This window comes from Salvelinus sp. IW2-2015, linkage group LG6.2 (genome assembly GCF_002910315.2).
Source record: "Salvelinus sp. IW2-2015 linkage group LG6.2, ASM291031v2, whole genome shotgun sequence".
NCBI lineage: Eukaryota > Metazoa > Chordata > Actinopteri > Salmoniformes > Salmonidae > Salvelinus > Salvelinus sp. IW2-2015.
Genome location: NC_036846.1, coordinates 16,260,475 through 16,280,807, shown reverse-complemented (window position 1 = coordinate 16,280,807; position 20,333 = coordinate 16,260,475). Strand labels below are relative to the sequence as shown.

The window sequence follows — 20,333 nt, the reverse complement described above, 5'->3', positions numbered from 1 at the left end:
CTTCCCTTTCAACAGGATAATTCATTAGACTACACCTTCCCAACACAGGATAATTAGTCTAGTCTACACCTTCCATTCAACAGGGATAATTAGTCTAGTCTACACCTTCCATTCAACAGGATAATTAGTCTAGTCTACACCTTCCCATTCAACAGGATAATTAGTCTAGTCTTACACCTTCCCATTCAACAGGATAATTAGTCTAGTCTACACCTTCCCATCAACCAGGATAATTAGTCTAACACCTTCCCATTCAACAGGATAATTAGTCTTAGTCTACACCTTCCCATTCAACAGGATAATTAGTCTAGTCTACACCTTTCCCATTCAACGGGAAATTAGTTCTAGTCTACACCTTTCCCATTACAACAGGCATAATTATCAGTCTACACTTCCCATTTCAACAGGATAAATTAGTCTAGTCCTACACCTTCCCTTCAACAGGATAATTCATCTGAGACTTACACCTCCCTTCAACAGGATAATTCATCTAGACTACACTTCCCAAAACAACAGGATAATTAGTCTAGTCTACACCTTTCCCATTCAACAGGATAATTAGTCTAGTCTACACCTTCCCATTCAACAGGATAATTAGTCTTAGTCTACACCTTCCCATTCAACAGGATTAATTGCTATCTACACCTTCCCATTCAACAGGATAATTAATGCCCCCCCCCCCCCCCCCCCCCCCCCCCCCCCCCACACACACACAGACCTAGCTTGGGCAGGTCTACTAGGAGACTCATTGTCATTAATCATGCCAGTCATGCCTGTCAGCGAAGCGGCCCATCTATCCTCTGAGACTTGTGGGGATCGGACATCATTAGTGAACCAGCCAACACATACATTATACTTACCTCTAACACATTCTACATTCCCACACACTAATACTGTACTCATGCACCCAGATCCTAACACATCTTTCTCCTTTCTCTATCCGTATCTCTCTGACTCTCATTGTCAGATAAGTAAAATTGCGCATGTTCCATATGGTCATATAAACAGACGGACAGAGTTCAGAGAGTCAGAGTGGATAATTACTCATCACACGTGGTGTGGATCCCTTTCATTCAGATGCTTTGTTAGAGCAGCACAAGACCCGGACCAACAGATCACTTACCTGATGAAATGTTGTTCTGTCCAGTCTCTGGGGAACAAGGGAAAAATGACCAGTGTGAACCACCAGTTGCTCAGGCTGTGTGTGTTAGACCTCATAACCCTGTAGAGGGGGTTTGGGAAGAGAGAGGAGAAGTGAGAGAGGAGGGGAAATGAGTAAACGAGTACATCAACATCAGGTAATACATCTCTACTGTTGCCTCCCTAATTTTGTTCTTCCTGCCCTCATTTCTTTGCCCTTTGCCTAAACTTTGGGTTGCTAGTTGGAGCAGTCCGTTGCCCCCTGGACGGCTCCTTCTACGGTCCCGTAGAAGGTGCAGAGACCAGTTCAGTATGACCTCACAGTCCAATCAATGCAAGCGAGACCGCCGCCAAACTCTATAAATGAGATCCACTGTGACTTACAGTACCTTTGTTAAACAACCAGGTTGTTTACCCCTCCTTGACATAGTATATATATGCTGAATAATACAATAGGTTCTGTGGGTAGATTTACCAAGCCTCTCTTCTCTTTGATATGCTGTCTTGTCTTCTATTTTCCTTTCCCTTTATTTTCTTATGTCTGGCTAATTTGCATATTGAATATTGTGCTTCATAGCTTCGCAAGGACCTTTCAGGACTTTATTGAGCCACTCGCGGCGGACCTTCACAAATTGATTGGCGGAAGGAGGAGACGTACCATTGAAGCGAGACGCTCCACGCCGGTTGAGCGTTGGGGCTCATTATTAGGCTGAGTTAGCTGGATGAAAATCCATCACTTCTCCTCAACGATCCTGGTCCGCTGTGCCTTTTGAAACTCAGAAAGGCATCTTTCCTGCATATCATTGTGTCTGTCTGTCATGGATGATGACAGTGTTATTGCTAGATGTGGCGTAGTCTTCTGGGGTTTCGGCACCATATCTGCATGTTTGACACAACTCACACACACACGGTCCTGTCTTTATATTAAGCAGTGCTCTCATGTTTCCTCTTGTCAGTTTGTGCTTCTAGTGCCTGTAGCTATACCATAAGGATCTGCAGTGGGAGGTTGTATTACTTTTTAAATGACTCTCTCTCTCCAGAGTCTCAGGCAGGTATGCTAGCTGGCTCTGGCTGGCATATGTTCCTGTCTTTATTGAGGTGTCATTGAGATTCAGTGCAGATAAGAGTCCTGCAGAGCACTGGGAGGCTTAGAGGAGGATTCCTCTACTCCACGCACACACATGCATACACAGTAATAAACACACACATGCATACACAGTAATAAACACACACATGCACAAACACAGAAAGAGGCACATGCAAGCAGACAGACACACTCTTCTAAACTCATTAATCATGCAATGCAGAGACGACTGGCAGCGCCGTCCCCATCCACAGAGTGACAGCAGTCCCTCTTGTCTTACATTAATTGGCTCTTAATTGAAAGGGTTGATTCAAATGCCCAGAAAAGGTTATCAAGATAGACCGTAGGAGATTATTCTAAGACGAGACATATCAGCTATATTTTATTGGCTTGGGGTGTCTGTGTGAGTATGCACTGGCAGGTATATGTGTGGTGTGTGTGTGTGTGCATGCATATCTCTGTGTGTGTGTGTGTGTGCGTGCGTGCATGCATATCTCTGTGTGTATGTGTGTTCGCACGTGCATATCTCTGTGTGAGTGCGCGGGCAGGTATATGTGTGGTGTGTGTGTGCATGCATATCTCTGTGTGTGTTTGCACATGCATATCTCTGTGTGTGTGCGTGCATGCATATCTCTGTGTGTTCGCACGTGCATACAGTGGGGCAAAAAAGTATTTAGTCAGCCACCAATTGTGCAAGTTCTCCCACTTAAAAAGATGAGAGAGGCTTGTAATTTTCATCATAGGTACACTTCAACTATGACAGACAAAATGAGGAAAAAAAATCCAGAAAATCACATTGTAGGATTTTTTATGAATTTATTTGCAAATTATGGTGGATAATAAGTATTTGGGCACCTACAAACAAGCAAGATTTCTGGCTCTCACAGACCTCTTTAAGAGGCTCCTCTGTCCTCCACTCGTTACCTGTATTAATGGCACCTGTTTGAACTTGTTATCAGTATAAAAGACACCTGTCCACAACCTCAAACAGTCACACTCCAAACTCCACTATGGCCAAGACCAAAGAGCTGTCAAAGACCAAAGAGCTGTCTGCTCCAGACAGAATAAGCTGTGTCATTCCTCTCTGTACAACCTCAAAGCTTGAATCATTGCAGGGATTGAGAATGCCAATGGGAGTTGTTGTTTTCTGGTTTGGGAATGATGTCTTATTTTTCAGAGAACAGTTGCTACTTTAAAATGTTCCATGTCAAGAACTCAATCAAGACAAAAGTGGTAAAAACACACATTACTTTGTATAATGACGTTAGAAACTTGTCTTAGAGTTCTACAGTGTGTAATTGACAATCTACCTAACACGTCCTCTCCCAGCCTCCCAATGTGTACGCATACTTTCTTTAAAAAGAAAGTCTTTGATGTTTAAATATTTGATTTAGATATTCATTTGCCAGGCTTAGAGTGCCGACAGAACCCTATCTCCAGGATTTGATTTGATTGATCAGTCAACAGCCTCTAGTTGGTTGTGGAACAGGTTGGTTCTGTCATCTCTCAGAGATGCATTTCAGAGTTGCTCTCTGAGTTTTTTTCAGATTCTCTGACGCAAATGTTTTATTGATTTGTTCGTACAGTATATCTGGATCACCAACGTTTAGAGTCCATCTTCAAATCTAATTTATCAGACTCTCTAAGTTTCCACTTGATATCCTATTTCCAGAAAAACTGTCTTTTAAATGTTCTCCTTCAGCGAGGGTAACATTGCAAAAGTCGAAACTTCAGAAGAATCTTTGCAAAACTGTTAGCAAAAGTTTTGAACTCCCCAACCATTTGGAAGGACTTTTTCTGATATGATCATGCCATCAGTGATGATACCGTTTAAACTCCGCTCCACCATTCTCACTGCGGCATTCAATATATTTTCGGAAGTCTTTCAGATACTATTAGAGGCATCATTGGTGATGCCTTACTGCGGGTCAGGTCTCTATGGACTGGTGTAAGACACTGATCTGCTGACACAGCCCCATCGTCTGCTGCAGGCCCTGTCTATATCTGGGCCTGAGCCAGCAGGAGAGCAAGGTGTGTCTGTGGTCAGGTGGGTCGAGGTGCTGCTTGATATGACAGTGAGTTAGCCTGATCGTGTATTCAATGACTTGCTGTGTGTGTCTGGTGTTGTTTGTCCCTTGTGGCTCAGTTGGTAGAGTATGGCGCTTGTAACGGCAGGGTTGTGGGTTTGATTCCCACTGGGGACCAGTACAAAAAAAATTACTTGAACCCCATCGAACATCTCTGGAGAGACCTGAAAATAGCTGTGCAGCAATGCTCCCCATCCAAACTGACAGAGCTTTAGAGGATCTGCAGAGAAGAGTGGTAGAAACTCCCCAAATACAGGTGTGACAAGCTTGTAGCGTCATACCCAAGAAGACTCGAGGCTCTAATCGCTGCCAAGTTGCTTCAACAAAGTACTGAGTAAAGTGTCTGAATACTTAAATGTGAAATTTAAGTTGTTTTTCTTTTTATAAATTTGCTAAAACTTTGTCATTATGGGGTATTGTGTGTAGATTGAGGTGGAAAACGATTTAATCCATTTTAGAATAAGGCTGTAAAGTAACAAAATGTGGAAAAAGTCAAGGGGTCTGAATACTTTCCGATATTTAATATAAGTATATAATTTTTTGCTACTGCTCGACTAAAGAAATCTCGGTTGACCAACAGCCTATCAACCAAACAATAGACCAGTCGACTAAATGGGGTCAGCCCTAACATACATACACACACACACACAGCGCTCTTGTTGGTAGTCAGAGAGGGGTCTGGACAGAGCTACGCAAAGCCACTTTCTGACCACATATACAATATATTATTTAAATTCTCAGGTGTGCAAGGTGTTTTGCTGCTGAAGGTGGTCAAATGCCATTTTAGCTCGTATGCCACACGGTCCCGTGTGGCTCAGTTGGTAGAGCATGGCGCTTGCAACGCCAGGGTTGTGGGTTCATTCCCCACGGGGGGACCAGGATGAATATGTATGAACTTTCCAATTTGTAAGTCGCTCTGGATAAGAGCGTCTGCTAAATGACTTAAATGTAAATGTAAATGTAATGTTCATATGTTGTGTCTAGTGCCAAGGGCGTCTAGTTGGAAAATGAGTACCGTATTTCAATTTGAGTGTAACCTTGTCCCCAGGCTATGAGTGTACAGTGCATATAAGCCTGGTACATCAATGATTCAACGTTGGCCTTAGTGGGAGTGACCGTATAGTTCTATGGGAGTGACCTTATGGAGTAAAGAATTTGTCATTTAATTTGAGCGAATCACACGAGTGCGAGACGTGGCTTTGTGCTTGTTGTGTGCTAGCATATGTCTTATGAAAGCAACAACTGAACAATGTTTATTTTTTAATCTAAAAGAATGCCTCCCAGAAAATTGAGTTTATTATCTGGGAAAACAGTTTATTTTATTTTTTGTAAACGGTTAAGACCCATTTAATGGAACGTTGTATCCTTTATCCCTGTAAATCCATGTTATGAATGAATAAACCAGTTTCAAATGAACAATATATAAAAGGGGGTCACTTAGCCGTGACTTAGCAGGCAGACAGGCATCCAGTTACTGTTAGATTGAACATTAGCATGGGCAAAACGAGTGACCTAACAAACTTTGAGCATGGTATCATCGTCGGTGCCATGCGCGCCGGTTCCAGTATCTCAGAAACTGCCGGCCTCCGGGGCTTTTCACACATGACAGTGTCTAGAGTTTACCGAGAATGGTGCGACAAACAAAAAACATCCAGTCAGCGGCATTCCTGTTTGCCTAAACAGCTCATTGATGAGATTTCGAAGGAGAATGGCAGAAATCGTGCAAGCTAACAGGCGGGCCACAAACAGGCAAATAATGGCGCAGTACAACACTGGTGGGCAGAACAGCATCTCAGAACGCACAACTCGTCGGTCCTTGTCACGGATGGATATTGCAGCAGACGACCACACTGGGTTCCACTCCTATCAGCTAAAAACAAGAAGAAGCGGCTCCAGTGGGCACGCGATCACCAACACTGGACAATTGAGGAGTGGAGAAAAGTTGCCTGGTCCGACGAATCCCGATTTTCTGTCCAAGTCCTTGGCCCCTTTCTACCTGGTGTCAACAGTATAGGCTGGTGACGGTGGTGTAATGGTGTGGGGAATGTTTTCCTGGCACATCAAGTCCCTTGATACCAATTGAGCAATGTTTCCATGCCCAGAAAAATTCAGGCTGTTCTAGAGGCAAAGGTGGGTCCTAACCAGTGCTAGATGGGTGTACCTAATAAACTGGTGTATATTAACATGCATTATCATTTCTCCCGACAGTAGAAGAACTGCTCTGGCATGCTGTATGAAAGAAAGTGCTTCACCCACACTGCGCTGAAGGAGCGGCAGAGGCTGCCAAACTATCCTCAAATGTCAGACGAGGCTCGCTCTGTTGTTCCAGAAGGCACTCTGTCCTGCTTTTCCAAAGAGAAAGTGACATTTTTTAGTTTGTTGTGGCGAAAGAGCGCTGTTTGAACTAGAGCTGTTTGAAATAGGCTAGGAACTCCTTCCAGGGGGGACCTCTTTAATCAAAGGACAAGGCCTTGGCTTTGTTTGATTTGGTTTTGTCATCAAGAGACTGCCTTGTTTAAGATGTGAATCAAATTTTATTTGTCACATGCTTCGTAAACAACAGGTGTAGACTAACAGTAAAAATGCAGAGAGAGAGAGAAAATTGAGAAATAATAGAAAAGTAAAACACGTAATAATAGATTCACAATGAATAACGATACCTTTGCTTTATACACGGCGTACCAGTACAGAGTCGATGTGCAGTGGTAAGAGGTTATTGAGGTAGATATGTACATTTAACTAGGAATATAGTGACGGATAATAAAGAGCAGCTGCGTGTGTGATGAGTCAAAATAGTTAGTGCAAAAAGGGTCAATGCAGATAGCTATTTGGTTATCTATTTAACTATTTAGCAGTCTTATAGCTTAGGGTTAGAAGCTGTTCAGGGTCCTGGTGCATTGGTACCGCTTGCCGTGCGGTAGCAGAGAGAACAGTCTGACTTCGGTGGCTGGAGTCTTTGAACATTTTAGGGCCTTCCTCTGACACCGCCTGGTATAGAGGACCTGGATGGCAGGGAGCTTTTCCTCAGTGATGTACTGGGCCGTACGCTGTACCCTCTGTAGCGCCATACGGTTGGATGCCAAGCAGTTGCCATACCAAGTGGTGATGCAGCCAGTCAAGATTTTTTTTATTTTTTTTATTTCACCTTTATTTAACCAGGTAGGCTAGTTGAGAACAAGTTCTCATTTACAACTGCGATCTGGCCAAGAATAAAGCAAAGCAGTTCGACACATTCAACAACACAGGGTTACACATGGAATAAACAAAACATACAGTCAATAATACAGTTGAAGAAAATCTATATACAGTGTGTGCAAATGAGGTAAGAAAAGGGAGGTAAGGCAATAAATAGGCCATGGTGTCGAAGTAATTACAATATAACAGTTAGACACTGGAGTGATTGATGTGCAGAAGATGAATGTGCAAGTAGAGATACTGGGGTGCAAAGGAGCAAGATAAATAAATAAATACAGTATGGGGATGAGGTAGATTGGATGGGCTAATTTACAGATGAGCTATGTACAGGTGCAGTGATCTGTGAGCTGCTCTGACAGCTGGTGCTTAAAGCTAGTGAGGGAGGTAAGAGTCTCCAGCTTTAGTGATTTTTGCAATTCGTTCCAGTCATTGGCAGCAGAGAACTGGAAGGAGAGGCGGCCAAAAAAAGAATTGGCTTTGGGGGTGACTAGTGAGATATACCTGCTGGAGCGCATGCTACGGTTGGGTGCTGCTATGGTGACCAGTGAGCTGAGATAAGGCGGGGCTTTACCTAGCAGAGACTTGTAGATGACCTGGAGCCAGTGGGTTTGGCGATGAGTACGAAGCGAGGGCCAGCCAACAAGAGCATACAGGTCGCAGTGGTGGGTAGTATATGGAGCTTTCGTGACAAAACGGATGGCACTGTGATAGACTGCATCCAATTTGTTGAGTAGAGTGTTGGAGGCTATTTTGTAAATGACATCACCGAGGATCGGGAGGATGGTCAGTTTTACGAGGGTATGTTTGGTGGCATGAGTGAAGGATGCTTTGTTGCGAAATAGGAAGCCGATTCTAGATTTAATTTTGGATTGGAGATGCTTAATGTGAGTCTGGAAGGAGAGTTATCAGTCTAACCAGACAGCTAGGTATTTGTAGTTGTCCACATATTCTAAGTCAGAACCGTCTTGAGTAGTGATGCTGGACGGGTGGGCAGTTGCGGGCAGCGACCGTTTGAAGAGTATGCATTTAGTTTTACTTGAATTTAAGAGCAGTTGGAGGCCACGGAAGGAGAGTTGTATGGCATTGAAGCTCGTCTGGAGGTTAGTTAACACAGTGTCAAAAGAAGGGCCAGAAGTATACAGAATGGTGTCGTCTGCGTAGAGGTGGATCAGAGAATCACCAGCAGCAAGAGCGACATCATTGATGTATACAGAGAAGAGAGTCGGCCCGAGAATTGAACCCTGTGGCACCGCCATAGAGACTGCCAGAGGTCCAGACAACAAGCCGTCCGATTTGACACACTGAACTCTATCAGATAAGTAGTTGGTGAACCAGGCGAGGCAGCCATTTGCGAAACCATGGCTGTTTAGTCTGCCGATAAGAATGTGGTGATAAGAAGATGCTCTCAATGATGTAGCTGCAGAACTTTTTGAAGATCTGAGGTCCTATAGCAAATATGTTCAGTCTCCAAAGGGGGAAGAGACATTGTTGTGCCCTCTTCACGACGGTGTTGGTGTGTGTGGACCATGATTGATCCTTAGTGATGAGGACACCGAGGACCTGGAAGCTCTCGACCCCCTCCACTACAGACCTGTCAATGTGAATGGGGGTGTGCTCGGCCCTCTGTTTCCTGTCGTCCCAGATCAGCTCCTTTGTCATGCTGACGTTGACGGAGAGGTTGTTGTCCTGGCACAACACTGCCCGGTCTCTGTCTCATCGACATCTGTGATCAGGCCTACCACCGTTGTGTCGTCGGTAAACTTAATTATGTTTTTGGAGTCGTGCTCGCTCACGCAGTCGTGGGTGAACAGGGAGCAGAGGATGGGACTATTAAGTACCCCTGAGGGGCCCCTGTGTTTAGGGTCAGGGTGGCAGATGTGTTGTTGCCTATACTCACCGCTTGGGGGCGGCCCGTCAGCATGTCCAGGAGCAGTTGCAGTCCCAGGGTCCTTAGCTTAGTGGTGAATTTGTAGGGCACTATGGTGTTGAACGCTGAACTGTAGTCTATGAACAGCATTCTCACGTAGGTGTTCCTTTTGTCCAGGTGGGGGAGGGCTGTGGGGTGTGCAATAGAGTGCGTCATTTTGGGATCTGTTGTGGCGGTATGCGAATTAGAGTGGCTCCAGTGTGTCTGTGATGATGGTGCTGATGTGAGCCAGCCTTTCAAAACATTTCATGGCTACAGATTAATTTAGACAGGTTACCTTGGCGTTCTTGGGCACAGGGACTATGGTGGTTTGGATAATGTGGATTTAAAGACTGCTGTGGCTAGATATACTGTTGTCTCTACTGCAAAGGTATGAAGGAGTAATAGAGAATAGGAGAGGAAGAAAAACAAAGCCTCAGAGTGTGAAAAAGAAAATATACAGTAACTCAAGTGATTACCATCATCACTTCCTCCATCCCTCCTTCGCTCTCCCTCTCCTCCTCTCCCGGGCTTGAAATGAAACACACCATCCGCTGGGACACAACTCTTTTAGAAGTGTGGCGAGGAGGAGATGGAGAAAGAGCATGGCCATGGGGTCCTGGTGAGAAATCGCTCACTGAGCAGTGGAGAGCAGCCTCCCTGGACAGATGAAATGTCCTTATCTTCAGGCAGCAGGGGCTGCCACTGCTGTCCTTTAGGCAGGGCTGCTGTGCTAGAGAAACTCATTGTCCAGACAGCTAGCATCTCAACTGATCCACACTGACCTTTGTGTCCTCCTAGGGTCGCCACCGCTATACAACAAACATTCTATTACTCAAGATGTTTGTTTACATACGGGTGAGTGCATATGGGTTGTGTGTGTACATGTGTGTACATGCATGAACCCGTGCGTGCACATGTTTTTGTAGTCCATCCACCCCCACTCCCCCACCTTCAGCATGCCTGTCACTCAATCCCTAATGAGGATGAAATTAAGGAAGAAAATAATTCCACTTGGCTTTGATACTGCTTGATGTGCACTAATTGCAGCAGATTGTATCTGTATTATTTTTCGTAAGATCAGTGGGGCGCTCTGGTAACTTTCATTAATCACATACACAAAGATGAGGTAATTAGATGTTTCATTATTACCCCACTTTTTCTGGCATTTATTTAGTGAGACAGAATGTTAATGATTCAATCCATTATTACACAACTACTACCGAATGTAGCTATTATGCTTTCAGTTCATATTGTGGCTTCACTCTGGCTTCGCTCTGTTGACATTGTGGCTTCGCTCTGTTGACATTGTGGCTTCGCTCTGTTGACATTGTGGCTTCGCTCTGTTGACATTGTGGCTTCGCTCTGTTGACATTGTGGCTTCGCTCTGTTGACATTGTGGCTTCGCTCTGTTGACATTGTGGCTTCGCTCTGTTGACATTGTGGCTTRGCTCTGTTGACATTGTGGCTTCGCTCTGTTGACATTGTGGCTTCGCTCTGTTCACGTTGTTCACATTGTGGCTTCGGTTCCTCCTTTGAGTCATAAAGTTACGATAGTGTGTTTGCATAATGATATTAGCTGTTGAAAAGTGTCGGTCTCTCTCTTTCAAACACATGGAGCACAACAAGATATTAAATCACCTCTTGCCTGATAATTATTTTGTTTTGTCACAAGTTTGAGTGTTAAAATACATACAGACACATGAATTACACTGAGATGAATAACACTGAGATGAATAACATGAATAACACTGAGATGAATTACACTGAGATGAATAACACTGAGATGAATAACACTGAGATGAATAACACTGAGATGAATAACACTGAGATGAATAACACTGAGATGAATAACACTGAGATGAATAACACTGAGATGAATAACACTGAGGAATAACACTGAGGAATAGCACTGAGGAATAGCACTGAGGAATTACACTGAGGAATAACACAGAGAGGAATAACACTGAGAGGAATTACACTGAGAGGAATTACATGGTGTTGCACAACTATCATCTACTCCCATCGTCTCCTAATTATGCCCTTCCTGTACACATCAGAGACGGACAAGAGGCAGACAAGCAGAGATGAAGATAGAGGCAGGGAGAGAGACAAAGCGAGTGGCAGGCAGAGAGAGAGAGAGGCAGAGAGGGAGAAAGGCAGGGCAAGATGGGCAGGGAGTGTGAGGGGCAAAGAGAGAGAGAAAGGCAGGGAGTGTGAGTGGCAGGAGGGAGAGGCAGGCAGTGAAAGAGCCAAGGACAGAGGCAGAGAGAGAGGCAGAGAAAAAGAGGCATCTCCCGATGCACTGTTCCAGACACTAGGCCCTCCCCACTGCTTCTCAGTGAGTTGACAAAGAGCTTGAATAATGTATCTATCACTCTTGTTGAGTGGGGGACCGGGCTGCGGTGGAGGCTGCCAGCTTGTTATTGTCTCATTACAGGTGAAGATGACATGTGGAGGTGCAACCTGCCTTGGCATGCACTCCCTCTCCTTTTGCCCCGGTTTCAGGCACCTCGCGCTGGTTGAGGAGAACCAGAGGGATGAATAGCAATACTGTAGAGTAATAAAGTGAGGTAGAGATGGAAAGATGGACGAAGAGAGAGGGGGGAGAAAAACACCAGCCATGTTCCCTCTATCCCCCAAATGAAATTGACAGGCTCGCTGAGGTAATTGCTCCCCAGTACTATTTTCTTTGGCAGGAAATACTGTTATCGACGAATACGGGATTCAATAAGGGCAGGAGATGAGGCTGTTTCAGCTGTGGTCAAAAGGCCTTGTATCTGTCCTCTAGCCATCGGGTTTGTCATGCTCCTCCGCCTCTCCATCTCTCTCTGTCTCCATCTCTGTCTCTCCCTTTCTATTCCTATTTTTTCCCCATCTCTCCTTCTCCCTCTCAATCCCCCCCCCCCCCCCCCCCCCCCCCCCCCCCCCCCTCTCTCTCTCTGGGGTCTCTTTTGTCCATTTGCCTATGTTTCCTGGGCCTGAAGGGGAAACTCAATTATCCAGTAGCCTGGTTGGTATCGCTGGCTGCCCTCATGATTGGTGCGGTGTGGTGGTGGTAATGTTGATATCATCCCAACGGATTGATTTGGGCCAGGGTCATTAAGCAACCTATTATGTGTCTTTGGTTTCCAAGAGGTAAAGGTCAACGGATAGGGAAACCAGAGCCGTAGACTTTCTGTATAGAGCGGTCAGCCTAGTGGGAATTGCTGTGGGGAAGAAAAATAAAATCTAGAAAATAAACTGTGTACAAAACATTAGGAACTCCATCCTAATATTGCGTGGCACCCCCTTTTACCCTCAGAACAGCCTCGATTTGTCGGGGCATGGAAGGTGTCAAAAGCATACCACAGGGATGCTGGCTGATGTTGACTCCAATGCTTCCCAGTTGTGTCAAGTTTTCTGGATGTTCTTTGGGTAGTGGACCATTCATGATACACACAGGAAACTGTTGAGTGTGAAAAACCCAGCAGCGTTGCAGTTCTTGACACACTCAAACAGGTTCGCCTGGCACTTACTCCCATACCATGTCTCAATTGTCTCAAGGCTTAAAAATAATTAATTAGCCTGTCTCCTCCCCTTCATCTATACTGATTGAAGTGGATTTAACAAGTGACATCAATAAGGGATCATAACTTTCACCTGGTCAGTCCATGTCATGTAAAGAACAGGTGTTGCTAATGTTTTGTACACTCAGTGTATATGTGCATTTTCCCCTCCGCAATGTTTTATTCAAGATGTGATGTAAACAAATGTAATGGCAGACATGGTCTCTTCTAAAGAAAAATATGTGTTTCACATCACGTGTGTCACACATGCATACGTACGACTTGAATACACACGTCATTATTCTCGACTGGAATACACACGTCATTATTCTCGACTGGAATACACACGTCATTATTGTCGACTGGAATACACACGTCATTATTCTCAACTGGAATACACACGTCGTTATTCTCGACTGGAATACACACGTCCTTATTCTCGACTGGAATACACACGTCGTCATTCTCGACTGGAATACACACGTCGTTATTCTCGACTGGAATACACACGTCGTTATTCTCGACTGGAATACACACGTCGTTATTCTCGACTGGAATACACACGCGTTATTCTCGACTGGAATACACACGTCGTTATTCTCGACTGGAATACACACGTCGTTATTCTCGACAGTGTAGACATTGTTACACAGATTTTTATTGGAATATCTACATAGGCGTACAGATGCCCATTATCAGCAACCATCACTCCTGTGTTCCAATGGCACGTTGTGTTAGCTAATCCAAGTTTATCATTTTAAAAGGATAATTGATCATTTATGTTAGCACAGCTGAAAACTGTTGTACTGATTAAAGAAGCAATAAAACTGGCCTTCTTTATACTAGTTGAGTATCTGGAGCATCAGCGTTTGTGGGTTCGATTACAGCCTCAAAATGGCCAGAAACAAGGAAACAAAGTTTCTTCTGAAACTCGTCAGGCTATTCTTGTTCTGAGAAATGAAGGCTATTACATGCGAGAAATTGCCAAGAAACTGAAGATCTCGTACAACGCTGTGTACTACCTTATTCACAGAACAGCGCAAACTGGCTCTAACCAGAATAGAAAGAGGTGTGGGAGGCCCCGGTGCAAAACTGAACAAGAGGACAAGTACATTAGTGTGTCTAGTTTGAGGAACAAAACCCTCTCAAGTCCTCAACTGGCAGTTTCATTAAATAGTACCCGCAAAACACCAGTCTCAACGTCAACAGTGAGGAGGCCACTCCGGGATGCTGGCCTTCTAGGTGCCCATTTGGGGATTTGATCGTATTTCTGATTGGCTTAACGCACCACCACTAATGAGCTGTGAAGCTTCTCAAAGTAATGTTTTCTTCACCTCAGACAGGAAGCAAACAAAGTCTGTTTTTAAATCCATTGAGAATGACAATAGTTTCTTAATGAATTAGAAAAATATTTCCAGCTCTCTCCCTTTTGATAACCACTCACCGTGAAAAGGAAAAATGTCATGCTCTGATCCAGTGGAAACATCATAAAATAGGTCTACCTGATGAGCTCCTATCCCTTGCGAAAAATAGCCTACAGCTGTGTCTGTCCCGAGCTTACTGGAGCAGGAAACTCTGAGGGCCCAGAATATTTTATACAATGTTGCTAGAGCAAGCTTCGGGCTAGACCCAAGTTGATAGTTGATACAATGTTTCAAGTTTGTTGCAGACAGGCCACATGTAGCCAATGTGCATTTTCTTTTGTCAGAATATTTTCTAACTGCATGCTACAATGTTTTTATTTGTTGGCTTTATGTAGATTATTTTAAATACAGTTGTTGGCAATAGAAGTTTAGGTTTGTATAATTTTCATTTTGGATTTGGACAGAATTTTGATTAACCACATGACAATGGTTTTGAGATACGAAAACATTATTATAAATTAAATGAAACTGTTACACGAAAATGTGCATAGGAAAACCATAACTGGCATGCATGTCGGTAGATATTGTAAGATAAATTGGCATTCCACATGAGAAAGGTTGCCGACTCCTCTTGTAGCCTATTACCGGCAATTTCAGGAGAGTAATGGCAGAATCTGCGAAAACCAGCAGGAGTGGGAGGAGGATGGTTAGGTTAAGGTTTTTCTCTTCTGGTTATCTTGATCTCTGGCTCCCTCTTGAGTCATTTGTGTCTTATTTTATCAATTAGCATCAGACAAGCATGTAGTTGATTTTATTGAAACACATAGGGTGTATCTATATATGGAAAAATACACCAATCAATTGGTCAAAAGAACAGACGACTTTCGGTCGACCAAGATTTTTTTTGTCGGGGATATACAAGGACAGTGCCACACGTTAAATACAATGATATACAAACAATACAAAATAATTATAATAACACAAACAATAGAACAAATAAAATATGTGTTTGTGTTAGTTTGTCTGTGTGTGCGTGCGTTTGTCCCCTCACTGTCCCTGCGGTTCCACGAGATGTTGTTAAATCCATTTTATAAAGATGTTTGCTTTATAGATGTTTGCTGTTTGCTTGAGCAATTGGAGATGGGACTTCCATGCGATCATGGCTCACTATAATACTGTGTTCCCATGAATTTCTTTTGGACATGTCATGTGGGGTATGAATGGGTGTCTGAGCTGAATGTTATCTGGAATCTGTAATTTATCACAGTAATATTTATCATAAAAACCAGAGAAGCAGTTACTCTCTGGTCAACCCTCAACCAGGAAAGACTGGCATGTATGTTGTTGATGTTAGTTCTGTATGTGCAGTTAAGGGCAAGGCGTGATGCTCTGTTTTAAACCAGCTGCAGCTTTGCTAGGTCTTTCTTTGCTGCACTTGATCATATTACCTGACAGTGATGAAGATAGGACAAGTCCAGAGCCTCTGAACAATTAGTACAGTTGATTTTTATAACAGACAATACCCTCCCCATCTTCACAGCAACTGTGTTAATATGATATGCCCATGATAATTGACCATCCAATGTTTTACCTAGGAGTTTAGCTTCCTCAACTTGCTCAATGGTCACACACTTTATGCACAACTCCGGTTTAGGTCTTAGAGAATGTTTTGAACCAAATACAATGCTTTTAGTTTTAGATGTATTTAAGACTAGTTTATTATTAATCAGCTTTTTTGATACTGACTGTAACTTCTTATTTAGAATTTCAGTGCGCTCACTGGCTTTGGATGGTGACATATATAGAGTGTGGAATTATCCACATACATAGTCATTCTAACTTCTTGTAAGACCAGTGGCAAATCATTTGTAAAAAATAGAGAAGAGTAACGGCCTAAGGCTACTGCCCTGAGGAACACCACACTACATACAGTGAACTCCAAAAGTATTGGGACAGTAACCATTTTTGTTGTTGTTTTGGCTATGTACTCCAGCACTTTGGATTTGAAACGATATAATGACTGTGAGGTTAATGTGCGAACTGTCAGCTTTAATTTGAGGGTGTCTGTTTCCATATCGGGTGAACTGTTCAAAAATTACAACCCTTTTTGTTCATAGTCCCCCCATTTTAAGGGACCAACATTATTGGAACGAATTTACTTATGTGTATCAAAGTAGTCAAAAGTTTAGTATTTGGTCCCATATTCATAGCACGCAATGATTACAGTACATCAAGCTTGTGACTCTACAAACTTGTTGGATGTATTTGCTGTTTGTTTTGGTCTTGTTTCAGATTATTTTGTGCCCATAGAAATGAATGGTAAATAATGTTTTGTGTCATTTTAGAGTTACTTTTTATTGTAAATAAGAATAGAACATGTGTCTAAACACTTCTACATTAATATGGATGCTACCATGATTATGGATAGTCCTGAATGAATCTTGAATAATGATGAGTGACAAATATCATACCCCCCCATTAATGCTAACCTCCCCTGTTATTGTAATGGGTTTGGGTTTGCTTTGAGCAGAGGTCCAGGTGTATTGGAGAAAGGGAGAGGTTACAGGTAAAGAAATACAGTTGTAAACTGAGCGTTGACTACAGATGTGAAGATTTATTCAGTTCTAAATGGGAACTTGCTATCAATTAAAAAAGGTCTAGAAAGACCTTAGCATGGGAGAGATAGAGGGCCAAATGTCATGGGAAGAGGTCCCAGAAAGAGAGAGCACTTTGGGGTTATTCCAATCCAGAGTAATGAGGAGGCTGATTACCTTTCCAAGTGGCCTGATAACGTCTATTAGTCAGTCAGGTAAGCGCACAGCCAGTCATGTCAGTGCCCTCCACATTTCCAGAACAGCAAGAGGACAAAGATGAATTGAGTGCAGAGATCAATAAGAATTCAAGCGAGGCAGAGAGGTGGTGTGAGAAGAAAGAGAGAGAGAGAGTAGAATCGGTAAAATAGAGAAAGGAAGAGAAGACAGGGAATTCGATTTTACAGGATGAATAATGTACATGTAAGTGCAGATAATTTGAGCTTGCGTAAAATCTTTCCTTTTATTTAATCAGCTCTGCTAACTTCCCAGCGAGGGTGGTAGTGTTTAAGTCAGGTAGAATGTCTGTGGAGGAAGTCATGTTGTAAGTGATGCAACAAAACAATTCAGACATCTAATCACACTATTGGACAATATTGGATGATGATAGATTGCATATTACGATCTGGAGGATATGATCGATTACATACTGTACATGGATTCATAGAAGCAGGGTTTCTTTAACCTTTCAATTATTCATAGCTATGCTACTTTTTGTTTGATGTTGTTTTATATATACACTGAGTGTACAAAACATTTGGACCACCTTCCTAATATTGAGTTTTGCCCTCAGAACAATCTCAATTAATCTGGGCATGGACTCTACAAGGTGTTGAAAGCGTTCCACTCCACAGGGATGCTGGCCCCTGTTGACTCCAATGGTTCCCACTGTTGAATCAAGTTGGCTGGATGTGCTTTGGGTGGTAGACCATTCTTGATACACACGGGAAACTGTTGAGCATGAAAAACCCAGCAGCGTTGCAGTTCTTTATACACTCACACCGGTTCGCCTGGCACCTACTACCATACCCCGTTCAAAGGCACTTAAAACTTTTGTCTTGCCCATTCACCCTCTGAATGGCACACATCCACAATCCATGTCTCAGTTGTGTCAATGATTGAAAATCCTTATTTAACCTGTCTCCTCCCCTTCATCTACACTGATTGAAGTAGATTTAACAAGTGATATCAATAAGGGATCACCACAATCCATGTCTCAGTTTGTCAATGATGCAAATCCTTATTAACCTGTGCTCCTCCCTTCATCTTACAACTGGATTGAAGAGTAATTTAACAAGATGGATACAGATCAAGGGATCATAGCTTTTCACCCGTCAGTCTATGTCATTGGAAAGAGCAGGTGTTTGTAATTGTTAACCAATGTCTGTGACTATATATATATATATATATATTATATATCATATATGTTGGTATGCTAGGTGTGTGGTGTCTGGATTTCTTGATTCTTGATTTCTTGTGATCTATGTTATAGTGAAAGGATACGTTTTGTCAGTATTGCACAACACACACAGCACACACCACCTACCATACACACACATAGTATATAATATATATTATATATATTTATATATATATTATTATTTATATATATGTATATACTATATGGTATATGTATATATATATGTATATATATATTGTATATATATCTGTATTATATATGATATATATTATATGTGATTATTATATAATATGTGTATATACTATATATGTATATGATTACTCATATGCGTATAATACTATATGCTATATTATATATATTATGTATATATTAATATTATACATATGTAGTTATATATATATGTATATTATAGTATATATATTACATATATTATATTATACATATATATACTATTACATAGATATATACATATATAGTATACATAGATATATATATATATATATATTTATATATATGATTCATATATATATGTATATATATATATGGTGTTTGCTATATATACTATATGTACTATTATATATATATGTATATATATATGTGTATATATACTATATGTTGTTTATATATATATATATACGTATATATATATATATATGATATTTAATATAGTATATATATGTTATATTACTATGTATTATATATTATGTATATATATATATATAGTATATGTGTGTATAGTACGGGTGTGTATGTAGTGTGTGTGTGTTGTGTTGTGCAATTTTACTGACAAACGTATCCATTCACTTGAAAAGAATTCAAGAATAAGAAACACACACACCAACCTACCATACAACAAGTATTATATATTACTATATATATATATATTATAATATATATTATATTATGTATTTATTATTATATAATGTATCATATTCTAGTATTTATATATATGTATAATATAAGTTATTAATAATGTAATATATAATAATGTTATATATACTGTATATATAATATGTGTATAATATGTAGTATATCATAGTATTATATGTATACTATATGTTATATAATGTTTGGTTATACTATTATGTGTATATATATAATGTGTATCTATTATATGTACTTTATATTAGTATATTGATATATTAGTAATTATTAATGTCTTAGTATATATATGTCTTTATTATATATTATATATGTATACATATTATTATATCATTATATATATATAGAACATATCTAGTATTATCACATATATATATCCATATAATATACATTAATATATATTTACACATCAGGAGATATACTGTATTATATACGATATTATATTAATGATTGTATAATATAAGTTTATATATATATATATGTAATATTATAACATCTGTATATATTATATGTGTATATATATAATTAATATAGTATAATATACTATGTTTATGTGTTATATATATATTGTTATTATATATATATATATATAATATGTTATATTTATGTATATAGTTATGTATGATATAATGTATTATATATATTATATGTGTGTATGTAGGTGTGTATGTATGGTGTGGTGTGTGTGTTGTGTCAATACTGAGCCAAACGTATTCCATTTGCACTATAACAAGAATCAAGAATTCAGAAGAACACACAACACTACATACACCAGGTACATTATAGTAAATATATATATTATATATATATATATATATATGGTATATATATAATATGTATATATGATATATATATATAATAATGTATATATATATATATGTATTATATTATGCTATATATTAATATATACTATGTATTATATGTATAATATGTAGTATAATAATATGGCTATTATATAGTATATTATCTGTATACTTAATGTAATATAGTATATATACTATATGTAATATGTATATATATGTTATATATATATTATGATATATATTCTAAAATTATAAATAATATAATATATATGAGTCATGTGGTGTATGTAGGTGTGTGTGTGTGTTGTTTGTC

At 40.6% G+C, this 20,333-nt stretch overlaps 1 protein-coding gene and 1 non-coding gene across 2 annotated transcripts in view; both read left to right on the top strand.

Annotated features, from left to right (window-relative positions):
* The window catches only part of diaph2 (diaphanous-related formin 2), a 717,635-nt gene that overhangs the window by 159,908 nt on the left and 537,394 nt on the right, over positions 1–20,333 (top strand).
* On the top strand, positions 4,355–4,428 carry trnat-ugu (transfer RNA threonine (anticodon UGU)). Its single transcript has one exon. It is a non-coding gene; the product is annotated as a tRNA-Thr (tRNA).